The sequence below is a fragment of the Cervus elaphus genome, chromosome 11, assembly GCF_910594005.1.
Source record: "Cervus elaphus chromosome 11, mCerEla1.1, whole genome shotgun sequence".
NCBI lineage: Eukaryota > Metazoa > Chordata > Mammalia > Artiodactyla > Cervidae > Cervus > Cervus elaphus.
Window position 1 is genome coordinate 80,942,548 of NC_057825.1, and position 25,975 is coordinate 80,968,522.

At 38.9% G+C, this 25,975-nt stretch overlaps 1 protein-coding gene across 7 annotated transcripts in view; it reads left to right on the forward strand.

Moving 5' to 3' along the window:
• SLC8A1 (solute carrier family 8 member A1) overlaps nt 1-25,975 on the forward strand; it is a 444,020-nt gene that overhangs the window by 328,360 nt on the left and 89,685 nt on the right. The window lies entirely within an intron of this gene.

A 25,975-nucleotide genomic window follows, 5' to 3' on the forward strand; every position in this document is an offset into this window, starting at 1 on the left:
TTCCACTTTCACTAATGCTTCTCTCCATCTAGCCAATTCTGACAGGCATTCAAGGGGGTCCTTCTGACATCCATTCAGTTTGGCACTCAAAGGCAACTGAGGGAACTGAAATGCAGGAGAGAGGCACTGATTTTCCTCCACAGAAGCCATCCCCAAGGAGCATACGTGGGCATTCTTTTTCTCCTGCAACTGTCTTCGTAGATCCCTGAATCTCAGAGGTAACACCACTCGCTCAGTTCCACAGATTTGGAGAGAAAAAAAAAAAAAAGATGTAGCAAGATGAGAAAATTTCCAAACTGGAAAGAGTCTTGGAGACAGTCAGTTTCACTCTGAATACTCTGTTCTCTCTCATCCTAGGAACACTCAATTTTGCTCGACAGACATTGTTTATAAAAGTTTGAAAATGGAAGTGGACCTAAAAACATATTCATCAGAACACATTCCAGAGGAGGGCATGAAAAAGAGGTCTCTTGCTAAGGATGGAAAGTACCTCATTTTATCATAACTGCCTGCTTAATTAAAAAATGCATTTCCTGGCCTGTTTTATTCATAAAAGTCAGTGGGTAGGTAAAGGAATAATTAGTTGCTCAGAAATTGGCAAGTACTTCCTACAGAACAGTTTTCTTTATGATGTCTTTGGCATTTATGGTTTACTAGTTGCATTTCCAGGCTTAGACTCTGCACCATAAAATTATAGCTCCATCCTGAGGCTCCAGCTGTCACTTCTGCGAATAATCTCTGGTCTCAGAGAAAATAGCACAGTTAACCACATGCATGGAAAGTGGATCCCTCAGTAAAGGCTAAATTTATCAGGAAGGATGTCACTATTGGAACACCCTAACAATTATTTTATCTGGCCCCCAAATAGGAACTGGAGCAAATGACTTTGCATGGAGTAGCGCCAGAGAAACCTGGTCCAGTTCCACAGTAATAAATGCCAGACTTCATCTTCTTTGCAGCCCCTGATGCATGTGATTTGTACAAGAGCATTTCCATGAGATATTCTAATGGACAATTATACAGGATGCAGAACAAATCAATCTACCATAAAGAATACCCCCTATGCAGAATGTCACAGATTTAGTCATTCTAAGAGCTAATTTATGAATTTTTACTGCTAATCAATGTACTGAAAATAGACCTGATGGAAAATTTACCTACTATGTTACAGTGGGCAGAATCTGCAAGGGCACCAAAAACTACCTTTTGCTTTTACCCTGACTAATAAACAGTATAAAGCCTGGTCAGTCTGGGAAAGTATTTCATAAACTGTTTCAATATGGGAAGTAGAGATATGGAAGACAGGTTTTTTTTTTTTTAAGGCCCTGTTCATAATGATATCTGCTGTTGAAACTAGTAAAATAACTTCCTAAGGCCTGCTGATGGATCACAGTCTTAGAATTATTAGGGCAGCTTTTTCACACAGTAGATTCCCCTACTGAGCCCTCAGCTATGCATCCAAGGTTCTGACTCTATGGTGAGGACAAGCAATCTGTATGTTTGTTTTGAAAGCTCTCCAGGAAATTCTGGTGGTCCACTGGATTGGAGGAACCACTGGTCTAAAATCATGTTCCTTCCATAAACCTCAGGACTCACAAGTTCAGAATCTGATTTCACATAATGCCATGAATCTTGTTTTCACTCAGAACCCATTTCTTAAATTCTAGTCCATGCTTAATTTTTCTCAGGCCACTTCCTAGGAAAGTCACCATTCATCACTGACTGTTCCTCTCATATTCCTTCTCCTTTGCTTTCTCTTTGAGTGCACCACAAGCAACATTGCTATCTTGAAATCTTGCCTTGTCTCGCTTTAGATTACTATGTAAATCAGTCCTTTGGCTTCATTTCCAATAGTATCCCCTTGGCCCAAAGCATGAGCTTTTTTGTCTATTTGTTTTTGTATAATTGTGGTTCTTCTGATTCTGCATGTTAAAGTCTTCCTCTTTAAGTTAAAGTTTACCCTAAGTTTCAAGGACCTTTCAATTTCTGTCGTTCTATGGTTACTGGTGCCTTGCTATGTCTGACTCTGCCTCTCTCGGTCTCTCTCTCATCTCCCTCCTACCACCCACATGCTTTTTATTATTATTTTTTTTAACAGCATTGCAGTATTGGATTCTACATTCCTTGCCTTGTTCTTCTAAAATCACCCCTTTGGCAAAAGTCTAGCAGCTCATATAAATGGCTTCAATTTCCATTTCAATATACATGACCAATATATAGAGAATTCTCACCTAGACACTTAATCTCCACTGAAGACCCATATTTCATAGATTCTTTAAGACATTTCCCCGTCACAGCTTGGATTAAATATATCTAGACCAAAATTTATTATATTTTCCCCAAAGAATTCCTTAACCTTCCATACCTATGCCTAGATGCTTGGAAACACCATTTATTTAAATAACTAATAGTTACAAATCATCATAAAGAAGTAGATAACCATTAAGAAGCTACTAGGGAAGAAATAGATAGTCTATGGGCTTCCCTGGTGGCTCAGAAGAATCTGCCTGCCAATGCAGGAGATGCAGGTTCAATCCCTGGGTCAGGAGGATTCCCTGGTAGCAGAAAATGGCAACCCACTTCAGTATTTGTGCCTGGGAAATCCTATGGACAAAGGAGCCTGGTGGGCTACAGTTCATGGTGTCCCAGTCAGACATGACTTAGCGACTAAACAACAAGTAGAGTTCCAGGAAAAGACATTATGGTGGCTGCAAATTTTTCTCCAAATATTTTTTAAGTCTTATCCTTTTCCTCCATTTCTCCACAAGCCCAGACTTATCTCAGCCAGTTTTCCCATCCCCACTCCACCTTGATCTGAAGTAGGAAGGATTTCAGAAACACTAGTCTAGTCCTCTGGGCCTCAGCATCACAGGAAGTTTATTTGCCATCAGATTCTGACCTGTCTTCAGGTTCCAATAGTCCAGGCTGTCATTTATCAGCTACTGTGGAATTGCTGTACATCCTATGTAGCCTTTCAGGCACTCAGGACAAAAGCAATAAACTGCTAGATTTCTGGAATTGATCTGAAACTAAGGTTTGGTTTCCTATCTGGTTTCTGCCTTCCTGTCTTGATTTCATGGCTTCAGTTTATCCTAAATGAAGGCATATCCTTTCTATAACCAGTTCGCTTGGAGGACGGGTACCTCTCCCAGATAAGGGCAAGGTTCTGCTACACGATGCTGTGTGCAACCCTTTGAACTCTTTTTTTTTTTTTTTCCAATTTTTATTTATTTATTGGCTGCACTGGGTCTTTGTTGCAACACGCAGCTTTCTCTAGTTGCAGCAAGTGGGGGCTACTCTTCAGTCACAGTACACGGGCTTCCCATTGCGGTGGTTTCTCTTGTTGAGGAGCACAGGCTCTAGGGCACGGAGGCTTCAGTAGTTGTGGCTCGTGGGCTCTCGATGGAGCAGGGATCAAACCAGTGTCCCCTGCGCTGGCAGACGGATTCTTAACCACTTGACCACCAGGGAAGTCCCCTTTGAACTCTTGATGTTGTTTTATCTTCAAGTCCTCAACACTCAGCTCCTTGCCCATCTGACTCAGTGGTGTACCTGGCTTCCATTTGTCATAGATTTCCATACTTCCTGGGTGCTGTGTTTTGCTGCTTTGGAATGAACCTCCTCCACCTTTGGTGGCTTTGTTCAGCCATCCTTATTCCCAACCTCCAGCCCTAGTCCAGTGGGCAGATTGTGTTCTAGTCTCTTCCTCTTCCCAGCCTGGTTCATCCCACTGTGATGAATCAAGCCTGGCCCTCAGTCATAATACCAACTGTCGCAGCTGAACCCTTGTTATCTCCTTTGCTTTCATCCCCTCACGGTTCCTAGCTGCCTAACAGAAAGAACTGTGAGGAACAGATGTAATTTTATTCATGCTTTCAATCTTTTTACATCTCATTTCCTCTGATAGTAAATTACTATTTCTCATCATAGACCTCAAGATGCTTTGTTCTCTCTTTTTCCTCTCTCTCTTTCACTCTTCACACACACACACACACACACACACACACACACACACACACACACACACACACACACACACACACACACACACAGCCTACTAAATTGTCTAAGAATCATTTTTTTCAGTGACCTCTCACTGTATCAGGAGAATGATATTCTTTTTACCCTTTTCCACACCCCAGCCTGTAAATTTCCATTTCATTATATCATTTTGGTTGTATTCGCTCACCAATCCTCCTGCCAATACTATATAAGGTAATGTAATGTGATAGAAATTTTCTATATAATTCATTAACCTGAGACTTCAATTTTTGATGCTTTCATTTAAAAACTTAATGTACACATCTAGATATAATTTTGTCATAAAGTGTGCCAAAACCACTCACAGTTGATAAAAATGAAATATGTGCTAAAGCCTGAATTGATGGTGGATAATTAGATTTTTCTGTTCATGAAAACCAGGTCAGTTTCACAACCTGATGATGTTTTGTTCAGCAGAATTTGCATTTTACTACCTCCATCTTGCTATACGAAATTGATTATTGCAGGCAAAAGGAGGAGCTCAGAGAGACTATTTCGTGGAATTTCAATTTGTTTTCTCTAATCCCTAGAGAAGTTTTCAGGAAGGTGAAGTTGCGGAAGAGAAATTAAAGCAATTTCTCTCTGTTTCTTCAGCTCTGACAGAGCTAGACTGAAAACTGAGAGCCAAATACTTTGGAAACATGCTGCTGGAGGGGTCCCTGGCTATATATTCCATCAGGGGCTTTAGGATCTGGCCGTCCAGGGGAAAGCACTTTCCCCTTGGTGGCCTCCCTGGCCTTCTCTACTTTTTCTATTCTTCTGCAATACAAGCTTTATCCCAGAGTTAAATTGTTTTTTCTAAAGGTCAAAACTGATCATGGCAGTCCAGCCCATAATCCAAAAGGACCATGGGTCTTTATTACCAAATGGTGCCCACATGACAGTATTTCTCCTGATCCCAACACTGCTCATCAACTCTCCTTCATATAACGTGCCTGGGAAACAGGACAGACAGCACCTCACCCTTCTTAAACATGATGTGCCTTTTCATTTCTGTTATTTGCATCATTTTTTTGTTGTTGTTGTTTGTTTTTATCTTTGACCTTTCATTGCATTTCTGCCTGGCAAAACTCTACTGTTTCTTCAAGACCTGGGCCAGTCATCCCAGCCATTTGTGAAGTTGCCCACCATCTGAGTTCTCACAGCATGGAGCCCACACATATTTAGCATTTAGGGAGGTAGGCAGTCTTCGGTTTACATGCCTAATACTCCTCTAAGCAGTGAATTCATATTCTACTTTTTTACCCCGGTCACCTAACATGGGCCTGACACACGGTTAGATACCGGATAAAGGTTTGTGGAATGGCTGGACAAAACAACATGCTGTGGGTATCTGACACGTGCCTGATAATCTCACTTGGCCCTTCCTAGGAAAGTGCAAGTTATGAGGTTGAATCATATACATGATTCTCATTTTGCTCACTGTCACAGCCAAATCTATGCTAAGAAGCCTATCTTTTCATCTAAAAAATATGTGGGCTGATCTTACTGAGAAATCTAATAGACGTTGATGGATCAGCACAAACTCAAGTACAAATATGCACAGTGAGAAAAGCTATGTCGATTATAAATGTCTCTTAAGCAAACAGCTTGTTCTGGCACTATGCTCATCGCCATGGGGAATGTACACGTAGTACCTGGGGCCGTCCTGGCCCTTGGTGACAGGGCTGCTGAGTGTATATGGTTTTGCCAAAAGGTTTTACATTATTGGGGCTCTGAAAACCCAGAATTGTGTTTCTATGGATTCTCTTCAATTCCAACATCAGTCTCACTAATCTTTTAATAGCGGTATCAGGAAGTCTGACTTCATGAAAGACCTTTAGTTAGAACTATAAAGAGAATGTTGAAGACTCCAGAAACTCAAATATAACTTATTATTCAGGACTTAAGAACATTATATAAGGAAAGGAAGTTGACAGAGAAGGGAGAATCCATAGGTAACCTTTAAGGGTTTTCTGACTTAAATAGTAAAAATAGATAGGTAGATAGATAGATAAATAATTTTTACCTCTAGTGAATTAGTAGAATTTATTCAGGATACATAGTCCTGTCTTTGAGATGTACTCTTATTTCTCTTTTATCGCTTTATATTATTAAATGAACCATATACTATGATTAACAGGTTTCAGGTGTCACAGTGGTAAAGAACCTGTCTGCCAAATGCAGGAGATGCAAGATTCCATCCCTGAGTCAGAAGAATTCCTTGGAGTAGGAAATGGCAACCCACTCTAGTATTCTTGCCTGGAAACTTCCATGACCAGAGGAGCCTAGCAGGCTACAGTCTGTGGAGTTGCAAAGAGACGGACACAACTGAGCACAATATGCTATATGCCAGGCACTATATTATGATTAATAGCAGTTAAGTCCAGTTCTACATGATTAAAGTCAATGTAAGTGTTAAAATCCAGTGAGACAGTATCTTAATAAACATTTAATAAAGTATTATATCATGTTCTGGCAATCAACAGTATATGTGGCTATAAATTCTAAGTTTTATATAAATATAAAATATCACTCTGAAATGAGATCCATGGAAAGTTGTCAGATATTATTGCTTTTCTGTTCACACAGTAAACTCCTGTTTTCCAAAAATGAATGTTAATATACTATACATAGTTGGTGATGGACAGGGAGGCCTGGCGTGCTGCGATTCATGGGGTCGCAAAGAGTCGGACACGACTGAGTGAACTGAACTGAACTGAACTGAATACATATTCTATACGTATTTTAGAGGGAAACTGGAGAGGCAAAATATAAAATTATTATAATTAAGTGACCTAAGTTGCAAAACGAGAAGATTAAGTTAGCACCCTACATTTGAAAGTGCTCAAAGTGCAAAATCTTTTTTCATGTGCATTATTTCATATCCTTTTCATATCAACTTCATTTTGCAGTCAATGAGTTTGAAATTGAGAGAGAGAAAGTGATGTGACCAAAGTTATGCTGCTAAAACATATATAAACATATATATATGATATAAATATAAGCACATCTTTATATGTTTCTATAAATGTACTTATATATTTATATTTATAGCCAAAAGCTATAAATCTGTACTGCAAATGCAAATCTAGGTCTCATATGTCACCTCTACCTATAAATTTGCTGAACAAAAGTACAGCCTTTCTAGAGAATTTATAAAATAGCATAAATCCTAAAAACAATAACCTTTCCTTATAAGAAGATTATGTCTACATCAAAAGCTGATATGATGGTGAGGATTTGCTTTCTGAACACTAACTATGAACTTCATGCAATCCATAACAAAATCAAAAATCAAAAAAATTTTGCCAAGCCGACTTAACAGATTTTCCCCTACAGTCACTGTGTACCTTAAATGCAGCTCATCAGGATCCTTGTAATTAATCTCAGAATTGCTCACCAAGTACTTTCTCACAGTGTTTGGTCTAGTGGTTCAGTATTGTTAAACAATGTCATTATTTGCGTTCTGTAAAGCTGCCCTGGTTCTATAAAGTCTAACCAGGGAAAACTTCCATTACAAACAAGAAACATAAAAGGAAAAAAAATTAAAAAGCAAAACACATTTTCAGTTCAAAGCCAATAAACTCTATTCTGGTTCTGGTTAATTTTTATTTTAAGCTTTAAATTGCTGGTATCAATAAGAAGCTTTATTGTCTTCTTGCTGATTTTCTCTGTGATGATTACCTATAAAGTGCCTTGGGTTCCTTCTGTTAGGAATTTGAGCTCCAAACGTAACTGTTTGGGGGTAGGTTTTAACTAAATAGAATACCTAGAAAAGATTTAAACATCCAAATAATTTCTGCCCTGGAAAGTTCAATGTGAGTCCACGGTCAGGGAATTATTGTGTCCTGCACAGTGGAAAGCATCAGCAGAAAGCAGGGGGCCTATTGAAGCCCATGATATTTTGCTGGTAAAAACTTTTGATTCAACATTTATATCAGTTTTAATTTTTACCTGTTTGTGATTAGACACTCAGGAGATATTTCACCACATAGAGGTACATTAGTTGGAGCAATTATAGAATTGCCACATAGCTGCAAAGCTGTTTCCTTTCATAATTACTCCCTTTGAATAAGCAAATAAGGGTCTCTTTAAAATTAGAAGTATATTTTAAATGGAAAAAATAGAATTATCAACCATTCTTATCTCAGTACAAATAGATCATCAGGTTCCTTATCTAGTGGTTGATAGGAATGTACCATGGCTCTGATTGAGGAAGGACGGGAAGGAAAGAAAAAATGCAAAGACAGATAACTGATAAACATAGTGCCGAGAAGACTTGGGATACAGATAAGACTATGGGTTAGTTTTTATTTATTCTTTCCTTAGTGTTTCTGTGTTTATTGTAGATTCTTTTCACCTCAGAGACTCACCAGGTCATGACTCTATTCAGTCATCCTCACTAAAGGCAGTCTGTATTTTCATTACATGAGCCATTTAATTTGTAAAGCATCCGCCAGTAGAATGGACAATGATAGAAAAGCAGTGAGTTAATAAAGAATATCATGCATTTCCTTCTGTTATCAGCATCAGTTTTTACTTCATTAAGAAGAGATGGGAAAGGAAAGGTTTTCTTTGACGAGTGGTGATCTAGATTTCAGCAGTACCCAAGAAGAAAAACACTGGGATAATTGTAGAGGAAAAGAGTACCATATTTGGATTTAGAGTCTGGTGTGTGTGTGTGTGTGTGAGAGAGAGAGAGAGAGTTGCTTAGTCATGTCTGACTCTTTGTGACTCCATGAACTGTAGCTTACCAGGCTCCTCTGTCCATAGGATTCTCAAGACAAGAATACTGGAGTGGGTTGCCATTTCCTTCTCCAGGGGATCTTCCTAGCCCAGAGATGGAACCTGGGTCTCCCGCATTGCAGGCAGATTTTTTTATCATCTGAGCCACCAGGGAAGCTCAGACAGTGGAGTCTGGAGACTCATTTTAATCCTGATTCTGGCATCTACCAGCTTTGAGGTGTTGGCTAATTTCAGTGACTCTCAGCTTGCTCATCTATATAATAATATGAACCAGGAGATTTCTATGACCAAGGTTTGAGGAACCTCTTCAAGACCAGAAAGCAGAGCATTTGGGAAGGCAAGGGCTGAATTCGAGTGAAAAATGACCACTACTGTTTTGATGACAAATTTGGGAATGGGTGATTAATCATTGGTGGTTGTGAACAATTTAGCTCAAGGAACTATTTGTTACAGAAGCGGTGGAAGCTTAGCGAGGTAGCCAGAATGGCCTTTTAGGGAAAAAACACTGGCAGATGATTCTTAAAAACTTTTCATCAAAACTAGCTAAATGATTAGAAATGACAAAGGAGAGAATTTCTCCTTTTAAGAAGGGATGTATAAATTTTCCATAGGACAGAATTCAGACAAGAACTTCAATAAAGACCAAACAACTAGAAGAAGAAGATTACCATCTATGTTAGGAGTCCAGGATAGGGCTCAAACGTATAAAGAGGCATGTAGGGAAAATAAACATTCAGCTCTAAGAGACCTAATCCTATGTAGCTCATCCATAGAAAAATGCAAAAAGTTCATAATATTTTTGGCTTGTTTTAGTTGTCCCCTCCTCTAAAATGCAGATCAGTCTATTTAGATACAGTAGAGAGAGAAAAATGAATGCTCCACCATTCATTATTATTATAATCCATTATCAGATATAACTGTAAAGATATAGTTAATTACATTATTGTGAAGACATTTTGTGAAACATCTTGTACCATTTTAAAGGAGAGTTTTTATATTTTTTATGTCATGGGAAATGTCCAAAATATAACATGAAGCAAAAAATGATGACACCAAATTTTATTTATACACACCCACACATATACACAAAATGTGATCCAAATTATGCAGTTGTGTATTTTAAAAGCTAAAAGCAAACATTTTTAAAAGTCAGATGGTAATATCTAGTGGCAGGCTTTTGGGTGATTTTTCTTTTCCTTCATTTCTACATTTGTCAAATTCTCAAAAATGAATAAGCATGACGTTAACAAGCGGGAAAAACACTTTAAGACAAATAACACACAAATGATCTGAGAGTAGCTTATATTATTTAAATTGTATTTAGTGAAAAAGAGCCTATGAAGTACCAACTTGCTCATTCTGCCAGTTTAAGGTGTCTGACATAAACAAGGTCAGAAGGCTGTTCAGATTCACGTTTTACCTACGTTATCAGGAAAAAGAAATATATTCACTGAAGATTTAATTTAAAAATCTGTATTATTGATTTCTACAAACCTCCCTCTTAATATCAGTAAATTAGCCTTACTGAAATACTTTAGTTCCTAGTCCCTTTCTTCTTTGGACTCTTAATAATAATTATGATAACCACCACTGATTGAGTGCTTTCTCTGTGCCACGCCCTATTCTGTTTTCCCATTTAGTCCCCTGAACAACCTCATGATATAGTTTTAATTATTCCATTATTACTGATGAGGAAACTAAGGCATAGATTAATTCATTTTCATGAGTTATAGGCAATTCAGTGCCAGGAGTCCCAGTTCTTAACACAGTATTGCTCCTGGTCATAGTAGACATAGCTAATATTCATTTAGCGCTTCATATACACCAGTCTCCATGTTAAACATCTTATACATGTTGTCACAATTTGTTTACAGCAATCAAATGAGATAAATACCATTTTTATACCCGCCTTACAGAGCACCCTTAGAGTAGTAACCATAGGTTCAGTAGTAAATGACAGTAAGAATTTTGCAACCTGAGTCTCTTTCTTAAGACAATATTTTAGGAGGCTTTTTTTATCCCACCAGTGTGGTGGAACCACTCAGAGCCATGGTCATGCTTACAGGGACATGATTAGCCTTAATAGTTCTGTTATTTGTGGATATAAATTAACATTGGAATAGTTGATAGACTTCCTGGAGAGCCTTCTTCATGACACCTTCAGGATAAAGAAACCTGGACACAGCCTCTTTCCAGCCTTATACCCACTGGGTAAGTTTTTTATAAACTGTAGGCCTCCATTGTGAGACACAAAACTAAAATCCAAACATATTTATAGGATAGATAGGGAGAAAGAAAACTTTCTTCTGCCTTCTAGGTTCTTCCAACTGGTCTAAGAATTAAGTTGATGTGAGGCAGATTGACAGGAAAAAAGACAGGGACGCCTGGTATGCTGCAGTCAATGAGGTCACAAAGAGTCGGACACGACTGAACGACTGAGCTGAACTGAATTTCATGTATATGAAGTGAGGTGAAGTGAAGTTGCTCAGTCATGTATGACTCTTTGCGTTCCCATGGACTGTAGCCTACCAGGCTCCTCCATCCATGGAATTTTCCAGGCAAGAGTACTGGAGTGGGTTGCCATTTCCTTCTCCAGAGGATCTTCCCAACCCGGGTTTCGAACCCAGGTCTCCTGCATTGCAGGCAGACGCCTTACTGTCTGAGCTACCAGGGAAGCCCTCATATATATGGGGACCCAACATGCATGAGAGGACTAGAGATCCGATATACATGAGAGGGTCAGAGACAGAAAGGTAAAACAAGGTCTGTATGTCATCCTGAGCTAAGGAATGGGATAGGAACCTAGGGCTTCCAAGGTCAGGAGGGTCATTCATAGGACTGAAAGCAGAAGAACAAATGTTGATAGTTAGATACTGACCCTGCCATACAGATAGGGTCACTTAGATAAAATTTATCTCTGTGAATAACTTTTTCTGGGAAAAATCCCCAAATTAAATTCTTCTAGGTAGTTAATGGAAGGACAGTAGTTTCTCTTGAATCCACAGGGTCTTGATTGCCTGTAGCTCAAAATAATCCTCTTGCAGCAGTGGGGAGGCTCATTCTGAATCCCCACAATAGTGTGAAGACATAAGGATCGATTGCTTAATCTAATGTAAAATAGCAATAAAACATTAGTGACGGAATAGAAGTGTGATATATAAAAATTAGCATCAGTTCATTAATTATTGATTTATTTTAGTTATATTCAAGGGAATTCCTGGTATCTTGTCTTTCAGAATATTTTATACAAATGCATGCAGAGATTGATCTGCCATTCCATCTTCTATGACTTTGGAGAAAAAGAGGGGAGGAAGGAAAAGAGAGAGACGATATGAATTAGAGACCTTTGGAAAACTCAGTTTTATTTCTTGGCATTCTGTTTTTTAAAGCTGGCGTCTTTCGAAAAGGGATTCCCTGTTAGCTCAGTTGGTAAAGAATCCACCTGCAATTCAGGAGACCCTGGTTTGATTCCTGGGTTGGGAAGATCCGCTGGAGAAGAGATAGGCTACCCACTCCAGTACTCTTGGGCTTCCCCTGTGGCCCAGATGGTAAAGAATCCGCCTGCAATGTGGGAAACCTGGGTTCAATCCCTGGGTTGGGAAGATCTCCTGGAGAAGGGAAAGGCTACCCACTCCAGTATTCTGGCTTGGAGAATTCCATGGACTGTATTGTCCATGGGGTCACAAAGAGTCAGACATGAATGAGCAACTTTCACTTTTATACTTTCTTTCTATTAGAATGCTTTCAGCATATTCTAGCTGCTTTCCTGTAATGTTCTTAAAGTGAGATCTTTCCACTGCTTTCCAGGGAAACTCTTTAATTTGAGCTAAGAATCTTGACAAAGGAAGAAGGACCAAAGTATAAATAATCTCTGGAAAGAGTCTAATGACAAACCCAGGAATGCTGAAAAGATTCAAGGTGAAGAGAGCTTTGGAGAAGGTTGGGAAACCAACTGTGTCTTTGAGATTCAAATGCCAATTTCATCTAACTTCAAATTCTTATAAAGGGCAGTGGCAAATTGAGGACTTAACAGAAGTTTCTAAAACTGAACTAAAATGTTTATGTGTTCAGTTTGTAGAAAAGATACTCGATGCCCCCAAAGTACTCTTAACATTATCCTCAACTTTGAGGAATTTGTTAAAACAACTTTTTCAAGAGAAGTTGACATTTTTCATTCCTGTTAAGGAATGCAGTCAAGATCTCAGATTACAAACCGGTCCTAACAAGGAATCAGTTTAAAGTTGGTAAGAATCTTCCATCATTTTGTTAAAAGTCCCTCTCTGATGGGACTTGCACAATGTCAATAGTGTTAAACAAACAAACAAACAAAAACAAAACACTAGACTAAGATCCATTTTGGTGTATTTCAACATGGTACCCAATGCTTTTTTTTTTTTCTTTTTTCTTTTTCCATTTATTTTTATTAGTTGGAGGCTAATTACTTTACAATATTGTAGTGGTTTTCGTCATACATTGACATGAATCAGCCATGGATTTACATGTATTCCCCATCCTGATCCCCCCCTCCCACCTCCCTCTCTACCTGATCCCTCTGAGTCTTCCCAGTGCACCAGGCCCAAGCACTTGTCTCATGCATCCAACCCGGGCTGGTGATCTGTTTCGCCCTAGATAATATACATGTTTTGATGCTGTTCTCTCAAAACATCCACCCTCGCCTTCTCTCACACAGTCCAAAAGTCTGTTCTGTACATCTGTGTCTCTTTTTCTGTTTTGCATATAGGGTTATCATTACCATCTTTCTAAATTCCATATATATGTGTTAGTATACTGTAATGGTCTTTATCTTTCTGGCTTACTTCGCTCTGTATAATGGGCTCCAGTTTCATCCATCTCATTAGAACTGATTCAAATGAATTCTTTTTAATGGCTGAGTAATATTCCATGGTGTATATGTACCACAGCTTCCTCATCCATTCATCTGCTGATGGGCATCTAGGTTGCTTCCATGTCCTGGCTATTATAAACAGTGCTGCAATGAACATTGGGGTGCACGTGTCTCTTTCAGATCTGGTTTCCTCGGTGTGTATGCCCAGAAGTGGGATTGCTGGGTCATATGGCAGTTCTATTTCCAGTTTTTTAAAAAATCTCCACACTGTTCTCCGTAGCGGCTGTACTAGTTTGCATTCCCACCAACAGTGTAAGAGGGTTCCCTTTTCTCCACACCCTCTCCAGCATTTATTGCTTGTAGACTTTTGGATAGCAGCCATCGTAGACTTTTGGATAGCAGCCATCCTGACTGGTGTGTAATGGTACCTCATTGTGGTTTTGATTTGCATTGCTCTAATACTGAGTGATGTTGAGCATCTTTTCATGTGTTTGTTAGCCATCTGTATGTCTTCTTTGGAGAAATGTCTGTTTAGTTCTTTGGCCCATTTTTTGATTGGGTACCCAATGCTTTATCCACTTTGTTTTTCACTAAATTGACAAATTGTCTCAATGTCTCCAGTGTACATGGAGGTAACAAACTCAGGATCCTTACTACTTTATCCTTCTTAAGACTGAAGTGTACTAGCTGCAGGGGAATAAAACAATGGGAAAGTATAAATTTTATATATCACAAAATTATGGACATTTTTAATACATCCAGATTTCCACATTAGCCTGTCATCATAGGATAGAAGCTTGTGGGGGAGGGAGTTGGATTCTAGAAGTCCCAGCTTATTATTTATTGAAACAACAATTCTAGGATCCCTGCGGTCTCTCTTTTAAATGGTCAACCAGCATGTCTTCTAGGGACTGGAAGGTAGGCCTGAAGCTAACAATAGATTGCTAAAAAGAGAGATCAAAAAAATATCACACTTGTTCCTATTTTGCATCTGAACAAATGAGTTGGTTGCCATTCAGATTCAAAAGCAAACAGAGGAAAATAGAATAGAGCAAGGTTCTGCTGGAAAAGGCCCTGCTCCAGTGCTCTGTGAAACTGCCCTGGAATCCCCTGAGAACAGCAGGATTTTAGCTATCCCTGCCCCTTGCTCTGCTTGAAGCAATGATTTCAATCACCACTTGATAATGCGAAGAGATCAGTGCAGCGATGACAAGGCCTCCTGGAGAATTACTTTGGTTTAGCTACTCCAGCGCCTCTCTTCTTTGGAGTCTATTTAAATTAAATAATAGCACCCATCCGGGTTTGCCAGGCTCTGCTTCATAGCAGGAGCTCCAGGAAAAGTATAACTTCAGCGCCCTTTGTGTATCTAGCTACCCTGGTGAGGGGACACCTGTTAGGAATGGGGAGCTAACCAGTTACTTCTTTTCTTTTTATTGAACTATAGTTGATTTATGAAGTTGTGTTTATTTCAGGTGTATATCAAAATGAATCAGTTATTTAAACACATACACATTCATATATGGTTTTCCAGGTAGCTCAGTGGTAGAATCTGCCTGAAATGCAGAAGACCCAGGTTCGATCCCTGGTTTGGGAAGATCTCCTGGAGGAGGACATGATAACCTACTCCACTTTTCTTGCCTGGAGAATCCCATGGACAGAGGAGCCTGGCAGGCTACAGTCTATAGGGTCACAAAGAGTTGGACATGACTGAACAACTTAGCATGCACATTTATATGCATATATGCAGATTATTTACCACTGAGCCACCAGGGAAACCCTCCATTGAGAATTTTCTGATACCCACCTCTACCATCTGCCAACTGCCCCTTTGAGTGACTGGTTGAAGGAGAAAGTTAAGAACTATAAAGTAAACCACTCCATTTCAACTAATCATAACTCTTCCTAACATGTTATAGTCCTTTGCAAAATGCTTTTGCATGCATAATATTATTTGATTATTGCAGCCACCTGTGAAGTTTTATTATCCACCATTGATGAGTGATGACACCGTATATGTGATCATCATAACGCTAAATATTACAGTCACTGTGAAGTGAGTTTCCTTATCCCCATTTGATAGATGATAATACTAATGCCTAGAAAGGTGCCAGAACTGGTCCACAGATCTCAGCTAGAAAGTGGCAGAGTCAAGATAAAAATCCAGGGTAATCTGACTCCCAGTTTGGTGCCCTTGACAGTTCAACAAAGGAAACAATAAATTTAAGTCATGATCTAGTCCCTCTTCTGTGACTAGCTTAGAATGGAAACTTTAACAAACTCCCAAGTGAAGTCAGGGCAAAGAGTTCCTCACCAATAATCTGAAAAGTATATAAAAATATTATTAGAAATAATAGGAAAAGCAGTCTGTTCTTATCCTATTTGAAATGTTAGTTGGAGGGAGAATTGATTTGTGTCACTTATGGAAAATGTTGAGAAGATATGTGTGGGTCTTCTCTGACTGCCCCTTTCTTTACTTATTTCCAAATCACTAAGCAACTCACAAAGTCAACTGTTGAAGGGGAAAAAAAAAAAAAAGCTTAAAATGGGCAAGGAATTTAAGCCAAGTGATACAAAGGCAACCCATAGCAAGCATATCTTTCCTTGTTGGTAGAGAGAAATCAATGCCAACAAGAGCACTGGATAAAGCCCTAGGTGATGTGAAGAGAGCTGTTGGCTTTGCAAGGGCAGCAGGCATAATCCTTGATTGAGTTTTTTCCTTTCCTTTTAAATGAATGCTATGACGGAAATGCTGTTTCTGATTTTTTCATAAGACTTTATATTTAGAGGGAAAGAAACCAGCCAAAGAAGTCAGACCCGAGGTAACATCCACCAGAAATGCTGTCAAAGCATGACATCAATAGCCCTTGACCCTGGAGGAGGCAGCGAGCATTCTGCCTAGGGAGAGGGATGGATTGAAGGGTGACCGAGCTGGCAGACACAGTGATAACACAGCTTTGATGCAAATGGTCTTCACTGTCCCATGGCCATGCAGCACCCTAGCTCCCTGTTTGGCAGACTCACAAAATGTGAAACTTCCAACTGAAAATTCACCCCAAGCATTCTCACAGCCTTTTTGTACCCTAAGAAGCAGTCTTTTCTAGATCATGATTTTATCCTGAAGCTTGTTTTTTGTTGTTGTCATGTTTTGTAATAGCAACTTTATTGAGATACAATTCATATACCAGAGAATTTACCGATTTAACATGCAATTCAGAGGGCTTTAATATATTCTCAGAATTGTGCCACCATGACTGTAATCTACTTTAGAATTTTGTCATTACCCCCAAATGAATTCCCATGCTCATTAGCACTCACCTGCCATTTATTCCCCAACCCTCAGCCCTGAGGCAACCTCCAATCTACTTTCTGTCTCTATGGATTTGCCTATTCTACTTTCACATAAATAGAATCATACAATGTCTGAACCTTTGTGTCTGGTTTCTTTCACTTGGCATAATGTTTACAAGCTTTATCCATGTCAAAGTGTATGGGAGGAAAAATAATTTTCCCTCTACCATTTAGAGTTCTTGGCTGAGACCATGTAATAAAAGACAGATTAGCAAGAGAAAAATAAACAATTTTATTAACATATGTACATGGGAGATACCCAGGGAGAAATGAGTCATTCTCTGAAGTGGCTTAAATGCAATCTTAAATACTATCTTGCTAGGGAAATGGGAAGGGGGATTTAAGCTTCTAGGGGAGAGTACATAATTATTAGGAAAACATGAATGGGTCCTTAGAAAAAAAGACGGGAGATAAGTGATGTCCACTACTACTCTCCTTTCTGGTGAAGAGTCAATTTCCCTGGTTGATGAAGTATCTGTCTTTAGGCAGATAGGGTTTCAGAGAAGCGTCTCCCTAGGTATTGGCTATTTTTAGGTGCCCTCAGCTCAAATGGGCTTCCCTGCTACTTCAGCGGTAAAAAATCCACCTGCCGATGCAGGAGGCATGGGTTTGATCCCTGGTTGAGAAGATCCCCTGGAGAAAGAAATAGCAACCCGCTGTACTATCCTTGCCTGGGCAATCCCATGGACAGAGGAACCTAGTGGGCTACAGTCCATGGGTTCTCAAAGAGTCTGAAGCGACTTAAGGACTAAAAACCAATAACAAGCTCAAAATAATCAGTATACCACAGCAGTATGTTTTAGGGTGGTGTATTATGCTACCTGTTAGTAGCATGAATCAGAATTCTGATCCTTTTAATTGCTGAATAATATTCCATTGTGTGGATGTATAACATTTTGTTTATCCAGTCATCAGCTGACATACATTTAAGTTGTTTCCAGCTTTTAGCTATTGTTAATAATTCAGTGAAGATTCATGTACAAGTCTCTGTGTGGACATATGTTTTTCAGTCTCTTGAGTTCCACCTCAAAATAGAATTGCTGGGTCATATAATAACTGTATTTTTAATCTTTTGAGGAACATCCAGACTTTCCCAAAGCTTCTATGCCATTTTACATTCCCACCAGCAGTGTTAGAGAGTTCCAATTCTTGTTCTCCATAACACTTAATCTGTCTTTTTGATTATAGCTATCTTCATGAGAGTGAAGTTGTATCTCATTGTGGTTTGATTTGTATCTTCCTGATGACAAATGGTGTTAAGTATCTTCTCTTGTGCTTACTGGCCAGGGGTTTACCTTCTTTGGAGAACTGTTTGTTCAGATCCTTTGCCCATTTTAAGTTGATTTTTTTTTTTTTTTTTGTCATTTTGAGTAATAGGCATTTACCCTGAAGCTTTTAACATCAGATGGACTGGAGATTCAGTTGCAAATTTGCCTTACATGATGACACCACTCTGTGGTCAGAAAAATGACCAGATTTCTTCCCTTCAGATGAGGTTGGTCCTGGGACTTCTTTCTTGAGTCTGAGTATGGTGGCTTCCAAGTGGGAAGTTTTCAGTTCCATGGATATGGCCTTTCACTGACATAGCTCAAGGCTGAGAGAAGGTGCTGACGAGGCACAGAAGGTGTTTCTATCTTCTGTGTCAGTTGAAACCCTTAGTCTTTCTATTCTCCAAACAAACCTCTGTTGTATTAAAACCCAGCACCTAGAGAGTTCTCTCTCTAGGAAGGAAGTCACTGTGGATGAGTAGAAACTCTGCTGCCCAGAGGCTTAAGGTGTTTTCTCTTCTATAACAATTATGGTGGCTTGTGGAGACCAGTATTTCCTGAGAGGACACACAACTTTACATTCTCTATATAATCCAGAAAAGAACACTGGTGAAGGACACAGTTACATGTTTTTCCCATGCTTCAACCTAGGTTTCTAATTAGATCTAAAATTTACTTTTGACCCTCCCCTCCTCGCAATGCTCCCTGTGTGTGCACGCCAAGTCGCATCAGTCATGCATGACTGTGTGACCCTGTGGACTGTAGCCTGCCAGGCAAAAATACTAGAGTAGGTTGCTATGCCCTCCTCTCCTCCAGGGGATTTTCCCAGCCCAGGGGTTGAACCCCTTCTATCTCCTGTATTGACAGGTTCTTTACCATTAGCGCCACGTGGGAAACCCCACAATGCTACCTTTTCCTTATATATATTCTTTTAAGTATCAGGACACACTTGCTGATTCTTCATTAGTCATCTCCCAGCACCAGTTACATTATTAGAATCCCCTGGAAACTTTTTAAAACTGTATTCATGCTGAGACCCCTCAACTGGAGAGTCTCGTCATCTCACTGATCTGGAATGGGCCCCGCCTAAGCATTTAGAGTTTTCAGTTTGAATACGCAGACAGTTTCAAAACACAAGCCCAACTCTCACTCACCTCTTCATTTATTATGAGACTTAAGAACGCTTTTTCCTGTCTAGATCAATGTTTCTCAAACTTTTACTTGCCTTGATGTCCTCTGGGGGTCTTGATAAAGTGAAGATCTGATTTGGTGGGCCTGGGGCCGGCGCCAGGGCTCTGCATTTCTAACAAGTCCCTTGGTGAAGCCAGGGCTGCTGGCTGGCTGCTCACATTCCTCAGAGCTGGGGAGCTGCTATGTGTTTGTGACATTTTTCAGTTAATTCTGATAGGGTCTTTATCACCTCAAGGATTTAACTTTTTAATACACCATCATCCAATATAATATGTACTGCTTTCTTTTTAAAAATAGAATTAAAAATATCTTGCTGCTCATCTAGGCAGTCTTTGTTAACATAGAGATTAAACAATAAACCTCTGTATTAATTCAAGGTAATGATTTAGATCTTTTAAAGTGGTCATAAAAATACTGCACAGCTCAATGAACAAGGACCTTGTAGGTCATGTACCCGAAAGATACTTGTCTGCGAATCCAGTCACAGGAGCCTCACTTTGTGACCTTGGAAGTTTCTTTACTTCTCAGTCACTGTTTCCTCTCTGAATTGTTAAATGGTGGAAGTTACTTCCAGGCCTGCTCGAAAGATGGGTGAACTAACGAATGCAAAATGCCCATCAGTTCGTTGAACTCTGATTTAAAGAGAGGTTAAATCTTTAAGAAAATCTTTTAAAGAGATATTGCAGTACCTATGTATGTGAAACCCTCAGTAAAATGTTTTTATTTTATGAGGATTTAGAAAGATTCTCTTCTTTTTCATCCTCCATCTCATCTTTTCTTGCTTCTCCCAACTTCAAGAGTAGTCTTAGGGAGAAGAAAGCACAGAAGGACAAATTGAAGCTGGAATTTGAAAAGAGGCTGATTCAAATTTGGCTTAATAATGAGATATTAGTATTTTGAAGAGGTTTTATTTTATGACTCTTGCTAATAGCACCATCTCTTTCTCTTCGTTCTCATAGTTTGCCTGAGTCACCACCTGATATAAGAACTCCTTACTAGGATGCTTGAAGGAATTTGGGTCCTTTGAAACCCATCAGATAAGAGAAAGACTGAGAAATAAAATATAGATGTGACTTTAGTATCATCAAAGGAAAGGCAAAAATCAAAGAAACGACCTGTATTTTTCCACTAAATAATTTGATCTTTCTTAACCAAATGCTTTTTTTTTTTTTTCTAGAAATGGAACCAAAATGTATCTCCATAAATATTTTGGCCATCCTGAGAAATTATTTAATGTTTTAATGATATCATAAGATTTATAACTGTGTTGCTAGTTTCCAAGAACCATAATTTTTATAATATACTCTTCAACTTTAGAGTGATGTAAAAAAATCAAGTGAGAAATTCTCCTTACCTTCTTCTTCATGATTATGGTAGCTGAAAATTGCATGACACAATTTTTCTGTTTGTTCCTTATCAGTGTAAAATTAGTGCAGGCATTGTTGTTGGATGAAAGGCTGGATCTCCCCAACTATTCCAGTTTTGTTTTGGTTAACTTGCTGATTTAAAGAAATAATAACACTAGTATAATGATATATATATATAAGTGAATCACTTTTGTGTACACTTGAAACTAACATAACACTGTAGATTAACTATACTTCAAAAAAAGAAAGAATAACAGCTGTCTGACTGCTTCCCATTAACAAATAGAACCAAAGTATAGCCAACATGAATCTATGTTCTCAGAGAGAGAGAGAGTCTTGTTGCAGTGCAGAAGCCTTATGAATATGGGTTGGTGTAGCAATGGGGGCAAATTGAAGGACCTCTAAGATCATTCAGTCCTTGAGATTTAATTTCCACTGCAGAACTGTGAGGAGCAGAGAGAGGTGTGCTTCTGCTGATTATCAAGCTAAAAGTGGAATTCGGGTTTTCACCAAACCAATCGCATCTTATTTTCTTCGCCCATGATGAAAGAAGTGGCCATAATCTTTCATGCATTAGGTTCTGGAAAGTGAATCAAAGACATGCCAAGGATAGGATCCTTTAAAATTTACATAGGTTAATTGCACCTCTCTAAGGAAATGGCAACCCATTCCAGTATTCTTGCCTGGAAAATCCCATGGACTGAGGATCCTGGTAGGCTACAGTCCATGGGGTCGCAAAGAGTTGGACACAACTGAGTGACTTCACTTTCATCTTTGTTAGGGGGCTTCCCATGTGGCGCTAGTGATAAAGAACCTGCCTGCCAATACAGGAGACACAAGAGATTTAGGTTCGATCCCTGGGTCGGGAAGATTCCCTGGAGGAGGGCACAGCAACCCACTCCAGTATTCTTGCCTGGGGAATCCCATGAACAGAGGAGCCTGGGGAGTTGCAGTCCATAAGGTCACAGAGTCAGAAATGACTGAAGTGACTTAGCACACATGCACCTTTGCTAGGGGGAGAAATGGTTTTGTTCTAAAGCAAAAGATGAACATTACCAATCTCTTCTGGTCTTTGCCTCTCTTGATTCAGAGGACTAATTCATATTGATTTCTTCATCTTGCCTCTTTAAATTGACTGAATTTTCCTTTAATAATCAAGTTTCCTATTAATAGCTGTACTGAGCAAGAGGAGTAAAATCAATATGTGATTTAATGGCTCCTCCTGTCAGGGGCACTATTGATTGTATGACTAATGATTTTGAAATGATATACCATTATGCAAGTCCCATCTATTTTAGGTGCCTTTGCCAGGCACCCACAGAAGTACTGTTTTCTTTTCCTTCATAGATGATCTTCCAGTGTCACAGTTATCAAGTACCGAAACATTTTCTAAGGATTATAATCCCAGTGACTAGTAATACTCTATTGACAAATTTTAAGTGTTTATTATACAAATGAATGGGGTGAGACCTTATGTTTTCCACATTGATCAGCTACTCAGAATGTAGAAAATAAACCTATCACAGCAATGAAAGTGAAAAATGAAAAATAAAAGTGAAGTCGCTCAGTCGTGTCCGACCCTTTGCGACTCCATGGACTGTAGCCTACCAGGATCCTCAGTCCATGGGATTTTCCAGGCAAGAATACTGGAGTGGGTTGCCATTTCCTTCTCCAGGGGATCTTCCCGACCCAGGGATAGTAGATTAAATTCACCAAGGATCAGAAACACTGTTACTTGGGTTTTTCTGTTTATTTGTGAATAAGTGGTCATGTTGCCCTTTGGGAATGAAACTGGGAGCCCCTCCTAAACAAATGCTTACCCTAATAGAAATACCACTCCAAGCATCTCCGCTATGCTTTATTTCTATAATAATGCATGAGATCTGGGATGGGTTGGGAGTACAAATGGAAAAAGACAAGTCAAATGTTTTTATGTAATATAAGCAAGAGCATTGCAACATGCACTCTACCATGAAGTGTCTTGATTAGGGGCCATTAGGTCCAGAAGACAGTAGTAGGACCCTTCTAATGCCCACCAGCATTTTCCCACACACAATCATATGATGCTGATGGCTTTAGCAGTGATGTACAAGTATAGTTTATGATTACAAGGCAGTAAGATGGAAATTAATACCTAAAATGCATAATTTGGATGACAAATAAGGTAGATGTTTGGCATGTTTTTTGAAGAATAAATTTGATCTCACTTACCAGATTTATTTTAAAATTAAAAGCACATGTATCATCAATTCCTATATCTTCTTGTGCTTTCTCTAATATTTTGTATTTTTTTGGATATTGAGGAATGATTAGATACCCTGGTGTAGTCAGAGCAGGCTGGTTATAGATATAAAGTAAATTGGTGAACTCCAGAACATAGTTCTGGAAGTTAGAAATTATTCACTATATATATCCAGCCACGTATATATATATATATATATATACGTGGCTGGATTTTTGTCAGACTGTTGGTAGTTTTACAAATATCTAACTGCTATTTAAAAATGATATTGCTTTAGTCATTGACAGCTGCTCACCCAGCCTTACTATTTCAGTCTTTGCAGACAAAGCTCAGATAGGAAGACACTATCAGGTGTTTCAGTTCCTTAGCAGTGAGCCATTGGGATGTGAGTGTTATGGGGGATGTTTTTTAGGTGAGGAGCAAGGAGGAGGTTATGAGGCTCTTTAGAACAAGAAGCAGTCATTTGTTCTCACTTAGCATTAGAGGCTGGGGAATTCAGAGAAATAAAAGCAAATTCTACCTTTATTCTCCTTCATATGAGAAAAGAAAGCTGGTGATCTTTGGCATGTGTAGGTCTAAATGAAACTTGAGAGCTTTGGTCAATAATCAAAAAAAAAAAAAAAGAGAGAGATCTTTATAGAAAACCTGGAAAATTCTACCAAAACTAAATAATGTGCATGACATTAAAACTGTATGTCTTTGAAAACTCATCATTTTTTTTTTTAATTTTTTTATTAGTTGGAGGCTAATTACTTCACAACATTTCAGTGGGTTTTGTCATACATTGATATGAATCAGCCATAGATTTACACTTATTCCCCATCCCGATCCCCCCTCCCATCTCCCTCTCCACCCGATTCCTCTGGGTCTTCCCAGTGCACCAGGCCCAAGCACTTGTCTGATGCATCCCACCTGGGCTGGTGATCTGTTTCACCATAGATAGTATACATGCTGTTCTTTTGAAACATCCCACCCTCACCTTCTCCCACAGAGTTCAAAAGCCTGTTCTGTATTTCTGTGTCTCTTTTTCTGTTTTGCATATAGGGTTATCGTTACCATCTTTCTAAATTCCATATATATGTGTTAGTATGCTGTAATGTTCTTTATCTTTCTGGCTTACTTCACTCTGTATAAGGGGCTCCAGTTTCATCCATCTCATTAGGACTGGTTCAAATGAATTCTTTTTAACGGCTGAGTAAAATTCCATGGTGTATATGTACCACAGCTTCCTTATCCATTCATCTGCTGATGGGCATCTAGGTTGCTTCCATGTCCTGGCTATTATAAACAGTGCTGCGATGAACATTGGGGTGCACGTGTCTCTTTCAGATCTGGTTTCCTCAGTGTGTATGCCCAGAAGTGGTATTGCTGGGTCATATGGCAGTTCCATTTCCAGTTTTTTAAGGAATCTCCACACTGTTCTCCATAGTGGCTGTACTAGTTTGCATTCCCACCAACAGTGTAAGAGGGTTCCCTTTTCTCCACAGCCTCTCCAGCATTTATTGCTTGTAGACTTTTGGATAGCAGCCATCCTGACTGGTGTGTAATGGTACCTCATTGTGGTTTTGATTTGCATTTCTCTAATAATGAGTGATGTTGAGCACCTTTTCATGTGTTTGTTAGCCATCTGTATGTCTTCTTTGGAGAAATGTCTGTTTAGTTCTCTGGCCCCTTTTTTGATTGGGTCATTTATTTTTCTGGAATTGAGCTGCAGGAGTTGCTTGTATATTTTTGAGATTAATCCTTTGTCTGTTTCTTCATTTGCTATTATTTTCTCCCAATCTGACGGCTGTCTTTTCACCTTACTTATAGTTTCTTTTGTAGTGCAAAAGCTTTTAAGTTTCATTAGATCCCATTTGTTTAGTTTTGCTTTTATTTCCAATATTCTGGGAGGTGGGTCATAGAGGATCTTGCTGTGATTTATGTCGGAGAGTGTTTTGCCTATGTTCTCCTCTAGGAGTTTTATAGTTTCTGGTCTTACATTTAGATCTTTAATCCATTTTGAGTTTATTTTTGTGTATGGTGTTAGAAAGTGTTCTAGTTTCATTCTTTTGCAAGTGGTTGACCAGGAAAACTCATCATTTTTAAACCTTTATTCAGAAATATTCTTGGCCAATGTTACTGAACAAAAGCTATTTTCAAGAACACGTGTTTGTGGGCTCTGAGTAAGTTGTAATACATGAAGTGATTAAACCCTTATTAATTAAAAGGTAACACTAGATTTCTTTTCAGAGTCATCAAGGCTTAGGGGAGGTTTAGATTTGCATAATATTTGCATTTGTCATACCTGCCTGTCAATCACAACCATAAGACAACAAGGTGAAAAGTGCCAAAGGATCAATTACAGGAAGAATTCTTAATGAAATGTCTCAATGTATCCATGGAGTTTGCAAGGAGGTTAAAGAGTGTATTTTGTCTAAGTTGAAACTCAACTGTGGGAGGGAAGAAAATAGAACTTCACTCCCCACCCCACTTTAAGAGGCTTTCATCTTTAGAGAGACAAAACACAACTTCCCTTTGTGATCTAGGTGGAAAATCTGACTCACTTGAAAATGAGTTTGACTGTAGGACATTGGGTGGGGTAAGATATTTTGTGATCCTTTTATATATATATATTATTTTAATAAAATTTTATGATTAAAAATGTTATGTTTGGAAATACAGTAAAGCAAAATGAAAGCCCCACAAAAATGATCCTCATGCCTGTTATGAAGTGAGGTAGCCTCTGTTCATATTTTGATGTGGTTTACTGATTTGTATCACAGGAGTGAATTCCAGAGCATAGCTCAGACAGTCCTATGGTTAAGGTATTTACTTATAAATATATTTTTCTTTTCTTACTGTGATCTGTGTTTTTCTGCTTCCCACATGACGATAAACCTAGTACGAGAGCTGTATTTTGACTAAAATAATTCTGTGGCCCTGGGCAGGGGCGCTGTGCATT